At 39.0% G+C, this 12,443-nt stretch overlaps 1 pseudogene; it reads left to right on the top strand.

Annotated features, from left to right (window-relative positions):
* Positions 1-984: 984 nt before the first annotated feature.
* LOC145486599 (uncharacterized) lies at positions 985-11,556 on the top strand (annotated as a pseudogene).
* Positions 11,557-12,443: the final 887 nt, after the last annotated feature.

Genomic DNA, 12,443 nt, shown 5'->3' with positions numbered 1-12,443 from the left:
TACCTTGCATTGCTTTTGGTATATTAAGCAGTTGTCAGTTGTATAGTCTCTCAGCTGCTGTAAGAAGTGGCAATGCGAGACGTTAAATCGAGATTTTCGCCTGAAATCTCCTCTGAAGAAACACAGATGTTGCTGTCAAGCTACGCTTGCGATCGCTATTCTGGGAGGGTCGTTGCTTTTACAGTGGAACCCCGCCTTAGGACCACCCCGTTAATACGACCACCTCGTTATTACGGCCACTTTTTTCTGGCCCAAAAAAAAGCTCAGTCATGTCATTTTCTTATTTAAAGAACCCCTTTAACACGACTACCCCGTTAATGCGACCGATTTTTCATGGCCCGAAGGTGGTCGTATTAACGGGGTTCCGCTGTAATTTGTAACTAAGGTCACTTCCCTTTCGATCCTTTGGGAGTTACTATTATTATAACACCTATGAATCGTTATCACTACTTTCGGAAGGTCGCTGCTATCGTGGATAGTTACTTGCGAAACTCATGTGTACGTAATATATAATTACCTGAACCAAAGAAAACAGACAAACAAACGGAGACTGAAGGATAACTATTCATTTACCCCTTGAGTAATCTCGGCAAATGTTAAGACGTATTACGATCGACGGACTTCAAAAATATCGATCGACAGTTCCAATCCACATCATTCTCGAACGGTCGATTCTTGTCGACAGAAGCTTGCAAAAGGGCGAGATTGTTTGCCTGTTTTTTCTTTCCGTTGTCGACAACAGGGTAAAGTATCTAATCATTGATTCACCCAAGCCGAGCAGTATAACATACCTAAATTAAGTTGGGACTCGGAAAAGTAGATTCAACACACTTTTTCTCTAATGTAACATTCCAGTTAATTGTGCAGCATATATCATTTAGAAATCGGACAGCTCGCAAACGAGAACAGCAAAAGTGATGACTGATTACGATTACGGCAAGTGGAAGGCGAACCCCTCGCCCTAGGGAGGGGAGGGGGTGAACAGACTAAGGGCCCTCAGCGCCTTAGTATGGCTTCCCTCTTTGTCTGTAAGGGTGACAATTTAAAAACAATACTCTTCTTCTGGGATCTTTTGTTTAGTTTATAAAGGAGCTCGAAAGTAAACTCAGTCACCGTAGTATTGCCTTCTATTGGTTTTCAGTTATTCGACTTATTCGCCGTAACTGCCATTCTGAAACACCCGCGATATGATGTGAAAAAACAGCTACAACGAGGTCCTCTTTTAAACGTATAACGAAAATTGTTACACCAGGGGCGTAGCTAGGGGGGAGGGGGGGGGGGGGACTGGGGTGCCCGTGACCCCCTTTTGTAAGCCTTTTTTTAAGCAAACAGCCCACAACAGGTGGCGAAAACGACATGACAATCCGGCCGGCAGTTGTTCGAAAGGTGGATAGTGCTATGCAGCGGATAAATTGTTATCCAGTGGATAAGCGCTAACAAAACGTAAACAAACCACTCTATCCACTGGATAGTGATTTGTCCAGTAGATAGCGTTATCCGCCTTTTGAACAACCCGGGCCTGGTGAGTACCCTCACTTTGACACAGTGTGACCCCCCTTTGAAAAATCCTGGCAACGCCCCCGTACACGGTCATAGAGTGTATATCTTATAAACCCGTACCTTTTATTTTCAGCGTTAAAAATCACCGTTATTAGGAATCACCGTCTTCATGATGAGGGCAAGAGAACGGTTATCATGTGGAGTTGGCAATGTTTTCAACGATCTCTACCGCCAGCTGCTATGTTCATTCGAAATCGTGTTTTTCATGAACGTGGTACAACTTTCCGCCTCGCAAGCGGGGTTAGTAGTGCTCATTGGGCAAATCGCCGACGCTACAATCTCACCGCTAACTGGATACCTTGGTGACAGAGTGAATGTGCCTCTCTTGTCAAGCAAGATTGGCCGGCGGAAATCTTGGCACTTAGTGGCAACAGCCATAATGACGATCAGCTTTCCTCTTTTGATAAATCGCTGCTTTCTTTGTGATAACAAAGATCAAAGTTGGCTTCCACTTGTCTATTTTGGCTTTTTGTCGGCGATGACAAACCTCTGCTACAACATCGTGGAGATCAATCACTTAGCGTTTATCTTGACTGTCACTGAAAAGGTTGAGGAATGTACAGCACTAAGCGCTGTGAGGTTTGCCTTTTACTCTCCATTATGTTATCCTGTGAGATACGTAGTGATTTACATTTAATTCTAGATAAAATATTGACTTGCGGAAATAATTCAATGACTAACGAAAATTGATGAAATGGAATAAGGCTAAACAAGCATCTTGTTTTGCTATTCTACGTAGGACCGTGTTTACCTTCTTGAGTGGAGTTTACGTTTACGTCATCGCTTGGGCACTTTTTGGGCAAGACAGTGGAGATAGCCTGGGACCTAAAAACCTATCAGATTTTACGGTTGGTACCAGTGGGTTAGTTCGTATTAGAGTTGGTCACTAGCTCTTATAATCGGCTGCTAGATAAATAATAGGTTTTGTAGGCGTTTCCTTCGTTTTCGAACTCTTTTATCCTCTGTCCATTATCTATACTTTCTTGTAAAGATGTTATTTTCATTTTTGACTTCTCAGTATCTCTGTTGGATTATGACTGGAACAGGAGTCTTTTTTGCAACCATTTTCTACACTGGCCCGAAGGAACCGAAAAAGCGTGTAAGAAGATCCACTGTGACATATATGGATTTTATGGTGAGTCAGTAGAGGCGAAAGAGATTCTATCTAATTTTTTTTTTAACCCAGATCCTTCTGTCTTTCTTGAAATATTTTGTACGCTTACTTCTTTTAGAACGCTGATGGACTGCTGACGGGTGTCCTTGAAATGGGTGGCAGGAAAACGAAGTCCCCCCAAAAAGGTAATAACATTTACCCTAAAAGTTATAACAGTTATGCATGCATACTCCAAAACACGAATCTGTCTGTCATCTGGCTTCATGTACTTGAAATGATAACCCTGACTCTCTTGTGGTCTTTGACTCAATTCAGTTTTGTGAAAAGCAAGGAGAGAGTGTCATATTCTTGTTTAGCTTCATAGTTTCACGTTGTTAAAGCAGCCTCGCGGTAGTTTGTACTCACTAGAGGAACTTCGCATGCAGTCTCGTGACGAAAGTTGATGATCTTGTAATTTAGCTAAGTCCTAGATGAGGTCGTGTAGTCAGCTGGAAGTTGAGCTGAGCCTTGTATCGCAGATTTATTTTTTATATATATATTTATTTTATTTAGATCAATATTCATTCAGAGGCATCCAATTAAGCATAGCCGGAGCTAGTTTAAATGGAGCCCTGATACAAGATAAATTTGATACAAATACAGACAACTAGAAGTCTTAAAAGAGCCAGATATAAAATTAAATTGAAAGTGACATATATAGGCTATTTTTTTTAACAAGGTATTCAAGCTTAATCTTAAATTCATCAAGACTCTCAATTTGTATGTCTAATGTCTCGAGGCAGAGTATTATATACGCGAGTACAGTTTAATCTAAAACTCCCCTAGTATTAGTAGATTTTGGAAGTGGATTTCACAGCAAATCATGCCCTCTGGTGTGATAGCAATGAATTTGATGCGCATGCTTAGACTCTGAAAGTAGTTACGATGGGGCCATACCATGAAGGCCTGATAAATTAAAACGCACTTTCGATATTCCCTGCGCACTTGTAGACTGGACCAGTCGAGCGTTGACCTTAACTCTTCAGCACCAACCGATCGAACTTCGGTAATAGTGCCGGCAGCTCTTTTGTTAAGCTTTTCCAGAAAAATCTTGTTCGGAAAACTGCAGCTGTCCCAGACAGACGACCGATAGTTGGAAAATGGCAAAACTACAATATTGTAGAAGCTTGTAGAACACTACGCAAGTGGGTTTCGGAAGGAACTTACAAGCTGGACGCAGCATACCTAATTTAGATGAGATCTTAATGATGATGCTCTTTAATTATCATTTATTGTAGTTATTATTTTTTTTAAGATGCTCGGAAAACCATTCTTGCACATGTATTTGTTGACATGCTTATGGCTTCATCATGCGATCAAAAATGCGAGGGTGAAGGACGAAAAGTCACTGGGGAACTTGAAAATCGTGAGAGGAGGAAAAGCTTTCTGCAGAAATTTGTTTCTGCTATATTTAACGAAGAAGAGACCAAAGTTGAGCACAACACAACACAAAAAGCAGAAGAAGCTGCTGAAAAACCCCAGAACGAGGACACAAGACACCACTTGGTTTCAGAACTACAAACTTTAGATCGTGATCGTAAAAAAAGCTTTGTAGTGCGAGTCATTGACGGACTGCTATCTAGATCAGACCACAGCCAGAGTGAGATGTCTACTTGCGACATCGACGACGACGTTGCAGCAGGCGACGAACGTGATGAAAATGAAGCTGGTGCAATTTATTGGAAACAGGAAACCGAGCTCGAAAATGTACAACGCGAAGACACTAAGGAAATGTGCAAAAAGGTCCATGCAAACAAAGTCAAAAAAACAAAGCTGGGAATTGATAAAGAAGACCGGATTGATAACAACGCTGAAGAACTGGTTTTGACCGAATATAGACACCGAAGTAATGTCTGTCATATTCAAAACTTGGGTTCTGAATATGACGGAGGTGATGAAGTGGGGAACGGCTCCCCCTGTGACCCTTCATGCGTTCGGAAACAAACAATGTCTGTGGCTTTTAGCCTGACAGTAAGTCCTTCCGTAACGCAAACTGACAAGAAAAGCGAAAAAGATTGCCAACTTGATGGGCCTGATAAGAAGCACTTAGTCGTGACTGGAGCTGAAAGAAAGAGTATGGATCTTCAACAGCAACGCACTGACTCTGAAGAGAGTGGTCTTCCCTCGCCACGGCCTCTCGATCGGCCTACTAAGAGACGTCCTAAAACAGTCAAAGACTGGTTGATGGACCCAAATGTGTATAAGGTATGTCGCATTGTCATGATCAGAGATGATCTTTATTTGCTGTACATTTCTCAACAACATGTGACCACTAATTTTGCCTCATTGAATTGATGTCCCATTCAATGAAATCCCGATTTGAAGTTAAAAACGCCTGTGGTTGAACCAAAGTTACAACGAGGCTGTTAATTATCATAAAGCATGCACTTTGTTTTACCCCACAATTCGATATTATCATTATTGTAATACGGCTTCGAGGCTTTCATGACAAACTTTTACATTTGGTGGTGTTTTCTTTGTATCCAAGTCTCTTTTAGGAATTTAGGGACAAAAGAAACTTGAAAATAATTTGCAATTTTGTCCTGAGAGCCTCGGAGCCATGTTAGAATATTGATATATAAACGTGGCCTATTGAAAGAAATAATCTTGTTTGGTGTAAGCGACATGCCCACCGAAGATTAACCGTCGTCTCTAGACACACAAACTGAACACGTGTTATTCGAAGTTTCAGAGATCATTACGTATTGGTCACTATTACTGAAACCAGGTCTCCTGCTAAAACAAATTCATCATCGCCTCTTCAAGATTCCTCCAAGTAACCGTCGTTCAAACAAATTAACTGTATTTACCCTCACGTTGCATTGCTCGATATGAAAACAAATTTCTTGCAATTATCATTGTCAGGCTAGGGTATTATAAGACAAATTTGTTATAACCATTATTGTCAAGCTGCTCCATATTTTATATACAACAAGCAAATTTTAATTATTATTGGCAGGTTGCCCTGATCTTCACATGTTCACGCCTTGTGCAGGACGCTGTTTACACATATTTACCACTGTATCTCACACAAAGACTACAATTTGCAAAGGTAAATACTGTGTAAGGTTTTAAAGAGTTTGAGGTTTTATAGTTTTTATTATGGTTTCTTTTCTATTCTGAAGGCTGTGCCGTCTACTTCCAGTCTGGAAGATTTTATGATTGCAAAAAGGCATGAGATATTTTTCACAGGCATAAAGCTCTCCCTGATAGTTAAAGCTCTTGACTTTGTTATAAACTATGCAATCAGTATGGAATCAGAGCGCTAGCTAATTTTCACGCCATTTTGCCTGTTTCATTTCTCTTAATTACCAGCGAAAACACGTACATTAAGAGTTACTCTGCTTACTGAATGAAATGATGATTTAATGCAATGAATGAATCTTGTAAGTATAGCTAAGTCCGGCTGTAAGTACTTCATAAAAGCCAGTATAAAACAAAGATTGAGTAATATATAGTGTTACTCTAGATAACTTTATTACAATAATATTGTCAGTTTACGCCAAATATCTGAGCCCACCATAGTTGGGTTTTGGACGATCCCTTTTCCATTTTACCTGAATGAGTTCTACCTAAACGTCTAGGAAGCCATCGCTTATTTTCCATTGGTTCTTCTGATCAGTGCAACTTTTGCAAGTACACTTTGTGAAAAACTAAACGAAAAGATTGGAAACGAGGTAAGGTATTAATGACTAGCTCCACAAGCCAACTGAACCCTAATTTGGTAGTGTTCCAGAGATGCATGTCTGGCATGTAGCAGCGAAACAAGTGCCCGCCACACTGACCACGTTCATGTAGGTTATTTGAAAGTAATGGGACATACTTTTGTTGACTTGATCACGATGAGGACCACATAGATAAACCTCCGTATAACCCCATGCTGAAACCTGTCGTAGATTTAGCTTAACTAGCGTAGTCGATTTTACGAATTGTTTTTTAAATTGGATGCTATTTGCTCCTCAGTATTTCGTTAGCGTATTTCTGCAATATTGTGATAATCACCTCCAGTGTACGCTTAAATGGAAGGCAATTATGCAATAATTCTGTTACCATAGGTAAATGGTACTTAAAGATGACCAGTGGCTATATGTCGTAGTTTGGATAAATCCATAATGTGATAGGAAAGAGAGCCATTTCGATCGTTGCCTTGAATTCTGTTTTTTTTTTCTCTTTGTAGCCTTACTACATGAACTTTAAACAGGCCTGGCTATAGAGCGGTTTTCAGTTGAGTGTCGTAAAACCAAAACCAAACCAATTACTTACCAATTAGACTACTCAGTCAATCTCAAACCGAAGTAAAACCAAAACCAAAACCAAAGTAATTGTCTAATTACTTTCGACACTCAACTGAAAACCGCTCTATTTGCTAGGGGAATAAATGAAATGTATAAAAGCATAGATGTTCTTTGATTGGTCTTCATCTCTTGCGCAGTGGAGTTACCTACTGGCTGCTGCCATTGTAATAGGCGGTGTCGTCTGGAGTTATTTTCAAACTCCCTCCACCAGGCAAGCGACCTAGACACCAGTCATATTGATAGGTTTTGGCATGTCCATTATGTACGTCATGGCACTGGCTTTTATCACTGAACTGATTGGAGAAAACAAGGTTTGTGTTAATCCCTGCTGTAGCGCATCTTGTCTAGCATACTTCGTAGAAGGCTCTGTTAAATCCTGGAGGTGTGGGTTACTTTTGTTTCTTGACCTTTTGAGGGAGTGGGGATGTACCGCTGAAGATTAGCACTCACATATTCATAACAACTTATATGATTTGTCGAATTATTCGCGTTCTCACTTATGCTCTATTGGAGGATAGACGTGTAGATGACATTAAAATTTTTGTTGTTTCTTTTATTAAATAAATCAGATACATTCCATGTTGCCGTGTGTCTGCTCAGTAACTTATCAAAGATGATCGTGGAGGCGTACAACCCTCAGTGACACACTCGCGTCACAGATGGTGTGCCACGTTTTTGCTCTTACATTGTTTTGGCGTCATCTCTGAACAAACAGGGAGCATAAGGTGCCTTAGAGCAGTTTCCAGCAGTTAGATTTTGATAGGTCATTATTACCACTCTTTATCACTTGTTTCTGCAATCATGGTATCAAGAAACTCCCCAGTCATTGGTTAACACGTTGTTATCATTTTTGTGACACAATAGGTTGCCATAGCAACAGTATGACCTACTAAAACCACCCTTAATTACAGCTTTAGATAAGATATTAATTTAGATAATTCAAAAACGTCACGGTGAAAATCTCTTATTTTATCAAATTTTAATAAGCGTGATAAGACAAAACTTTGGCAAAGTTTTAAAAAAATCTGTACGTAGGGTTCAGAGCCACCTTAAAGTTTGAAAATTTAAGGTGGCTCTGAACACTATGTACAGAATTTTTTTAAACTTTGCCAAAAGGTGCCTCCTATCATTTTTATTAAAATTTGGTAATGTAAAAAAAATTCACCGTGCCGTTTTAGAATTATAAGCCTCTAAAGCTGTAATTAAGGGTGTTTTTAGCAGGTCATACAGTTCCTAAGGTAACTTATTGTGTCACAAAAATGATCACATGTTAACAAATGACTGGGCAGTTTCTTGATACCATGATTGTAGCATCAAGTGATAAAGAGAGGTTATAACGACCCATCTAAATTTAAGTGCTGGAAACTGTTTTGAGCCACCTTAAGAACGTTCGCGCTGATTGTTTCTGTACATCCTTACTGCGCTCGCAAATTCACACGCCACGTCATGCAAAAGCGCGCACGCTAAGTAATGAAATTAACAATGATAGAGCAGATGGCCATTGCTATAGTTTTTCATGGATTTAACGATCTTGGACGTTCGGTGACCCCTATTTTTCTTTTGATGGATCATTTTCTCTACCGATTTTCTACGTTTAGCAAAAAAATGAAGAAAATCTACGGACTAGAAGTTTGATTTCTTCGCAAAATGCACCATCGAATTCCGTTCTTTTTAGCTCTTCGTTTATCTGTGCGACGGCTTGAAGGGTTAAGTTTTGTGAAAACGTTGGTAACATTTGGAATTATTTACACAACAGATCCACTTCTACAAAATATGACTCAGATCGTTTGCCTCCGTTGACTCAGCTTGGATATTTTTAACTATAAACCCCTGTAGACCATGCTGAATTACGTGCGTCAAGTTTTCAAAATCAGAGTAGTTTTCCACACGCTTTATCTCTGAAACAAAGTCGGTGGCCCCTAATTTATTTTTGCATTTCTGACACAAGTAACTAATTATCTGACTGCAGTAAAAATTTAAAAAAATATATCTATCAACTGGAAAATTTTCGTGCGAACTGTTCACGACGACGACGGCAACGAGAATGCCACAAAACAAAATGTTTAATAAGTAGTACAATGGCTGTGCACGTGCGTTATAAATCTTTGTACATTTCTTAGCCGTCCTCTGCAAACCAACAACGTGAAATGACCAAAGTCTGCGTAGTCTGAGGAACGCGACCGACGACGGCAAATTTTTGGTGTTTCCATTTGGAGTTGAACGCTGTCATTGCACATTTAACCTGAACACGTTTTTAGAGCCATTGGCGCATTGAACAGATCTAGACAATTGCAAATTTCACTGGTAAAATATAAATTCATTTTCGACTAGGCGTCGTCGTTGCTTAAGCTCCCTATTACTAAGCAGACGCACGGTAACATGGAATCAATCTGTTGAATAGATTTTTTACAATAACTGTCTAATATCTCGCGCGCTGATTGGCTCAGTTTTTCATCAATAATTGCACAGGCGGATAAAATTTTAATTTATGCAAGCTTTCAAGTTCAACAGCTTTCAGCTGTCAAACTGTCAACTTTTTAACCAATGAGACTTTATGGACTTTTTTAAGCAGCCAATCAAAAAGTGAGAAAAGCTATTGACAAAGTTCACGTCATTTTGAATAAAAATTCACTTATTTTTGTTTACGGCAAGTTTATGGAATCTTTTCCCCTCATTTATTCCCGGCGTTTGACCATTTTGGAGTCTTGTTATTGTAAGAAACAAATTGACGTCAGTTTTTTTTATATGTCTGTCCTCTTATTGATGATAAATTGCGTCATAACATTGTCAAAGTTTACTGCGGTTCGTGGTTCCACGGCCACTTTGACAATGTTATCATCAACAAGAGGACAGACGCATAAAAAAACTGACCGCCGTCAACTTGTTAAATAGCTCATTGACGATATCGTAAATTTACAGGAAACAAGTGGATCAGTGATTTCAATTATCACTGTAATTGCTAGACTGTCAAGTGGTGGCTTTGTGATTGGTATACAAACATTTTATCCTAAAAAAAAGTAAGTTATGCGGCATATATATTTTGACGAAAATTAATCTTCTTGCAGAATTGGGCTAAATTATCTGGAAAACGTGAATTGCTTTCAGAGCTAGTCCGTGGCTACTTAACCTTCTTAATCTGCTCTTAGTGTTTATAGCAAACATTTATTTTAAAGTCTCTTTTGGTTATTGGTGGTCGTACTTTCCAGTGTATGTTAGCTAGCCCTCAAATTTTCTGAGCATTATTCGTGATGAGTTAAAGTGTGTAGTTTGACGTATATTTTGAACGATCGGGAGAAGACTTTTATTATTTAACTGGTTGATTTAAATTACCTTTATAAGAATCCCTTTTGGTTAGGAGTCATCAAAAAATGCTCTAAATCAAGAGATTATGATCGTAGTCTGTTGTCCAAATATATAACGCGATGAAACACAAAACAATTTCTACATGCATTAAAAAAAGTGAACGTCGAAGTTAGCGTATTGCAGTGACAGAAAAAATACAGAAAAGCATGCATTCCTCGTCTATTTCCTATACGAGCTTAGCTAAATCTGAACGCACAGACAGAGACTTTTTCGGGAAAGGTCGGGGGTAGCTTGTTAGTTGAGAATGTTTGCTTGTGAGTTTTCTTTCTTTAAGGAGGAATAGGGGGACGGATGAGAGACGAAGTTAGAGTAGGGCAGGGCTTATGATTGAGTTAACCTTCCTTCAAAAGTGTTAAAATAAAATCAAGCACAACGAAGACGTACAAAGTCTTGCAATCACATGATTCAACAGGCTTTCCAATATGTTTTGATTTCTCTCTCTCTCTCCTATCGTAGCTCGAACTCGAATGAAGCGATTAGCAGTTATGTACAACACGTCTTTGTAATGGCACCTGCGATATTAACTCTGGTTGGATCCTTGTTGGTTTTGTTTTTCCAATCTTCAGTATTACCCTGCAAGTTCAAAGGTAGGCGCTGCAATGTTTATCTTAAGATTTGCAGTAATTCAATCCTTATGGCCAGATCAGCGTAAGACTAATACGATTAAATACGTTCACGAAATTAAACTGCTAATACGTTGTTCATGTTCTAAGCAAATGCCACCAAACGTCGTGAATTTAATTGAAACTTAACTGGAAAACAAGTTAGTCATTTTAGTAGTTGTGTGGAACTTGATGCTGCCACGACAACCCAATATTCTCCGGCAAAAAGACGTTAATCAAATTTTGATTTTTCTAGGTGTTCTTTCATTGAAAGTTTTCACCTGCCTGCAGCAATCGTGTGACCGAATAAGACAAGAAACAGTTAGTTTTGGTGCTATGCAACATCCAAAGTTTTTTTGCTGTAATTTTAAAAGTATTTCTGTTCCTACGTTCGACACCATCTCATGTTTTTTTAGCACCCAAGAATGACACAGAAGCTCAGACAGACGAGCAAGAGTCTCCCCTGGATGACGTTGTTTCTCAGTTTTCATCTAATCCCACAGCAACACCAAGTATATTCCCGGATGTTAAACAATGTCCGAGCATGTTTTCTTGTCCTGATCATGAGGACACAAAACTGTGAAAGTCTATTACAACTTTTATACGATCTAATTAATTTTTATTGTTTCTAGTATAAGTGAAAGTAGAGTTAGAACTTTGAGGGCAAAACGGAGGAGTCACGATAATTTTGGGTTAAAAAGGATAATACAGTTATCAGCGTCTCGTTTCACGAAAAAAGTTTGCGGAAATGATGCACACATTTATGTAAAATACTTCTTTTCGTATTTTCTCCTCTTTTTCATCAAATTGGTGTGACATTAGTTCCGAATCAGGAATTAGCTGAATTAGCGTCCAGTGGTGTCACTTGTCAAATCAATTTTGTAACCGAGATCATGTTCCTTCTCAATTTGCCTTTGATAGCACATATGTTATCAAAACCATGCTCTTTAGGTCTTTAACACAGGTGCAAAACATTTTATTTACTTGATCAATTCAGATAGACGTGTTAAAAAAGAGAGAGATTTGAACCTATCATGGTAGCAGAAAGCGAGGAGTGTCGAAGAGTGTGTTTAAAAAACGAAATGGCGAAATAACGAAATTAAACAACGGGTAAGAATCAATGTGGGATACGGCTAGCCACTATCGGGTCAATGATATTCAGGCTAACCTGAGCACTCAGATTTTGGCTGGCCGGAGTGATATTTAGGCTAACGGTAGTGTAATTTTATCATTTCGCCATCTCGTGTTGTATATAAGCTCAGTGTCAGAATCAAAGTAATTTTTTTAATTTTAGAAGATTATTTGTACTTTAAAGATAATTCAAATTTGTAAGCATGTCAAGAAGAAGTCACCAAACAGCGATTCGATGGAAGGAAGTTATTAACCAGCTAGACGGGTACTACATTCATTGTTTATTATCATTGTGGTGAGCTAATAATCCAGGGGCATACAAAGTCAAAAAATTGACAG

Source organism: Orbicella franksi, chromosome 1 (assembly GCF_964199315.1).
Source record: "Orbicella franksi chromosome 1, jaOrbFran1.1, whole genome shotgun sequence".
NCBI classification, from domain to species: Eukaryota; Metazoa; Cnidaria; class Anthozoa; order Scleractinia; family Merulinidae; genus Orbicella; species Orbicella franksi.
The sequence above is the reverse complement of the archived record's forward strand: the minus strand, read 5'-3'. Positions and strand labels throughout refer to the sequence as shown.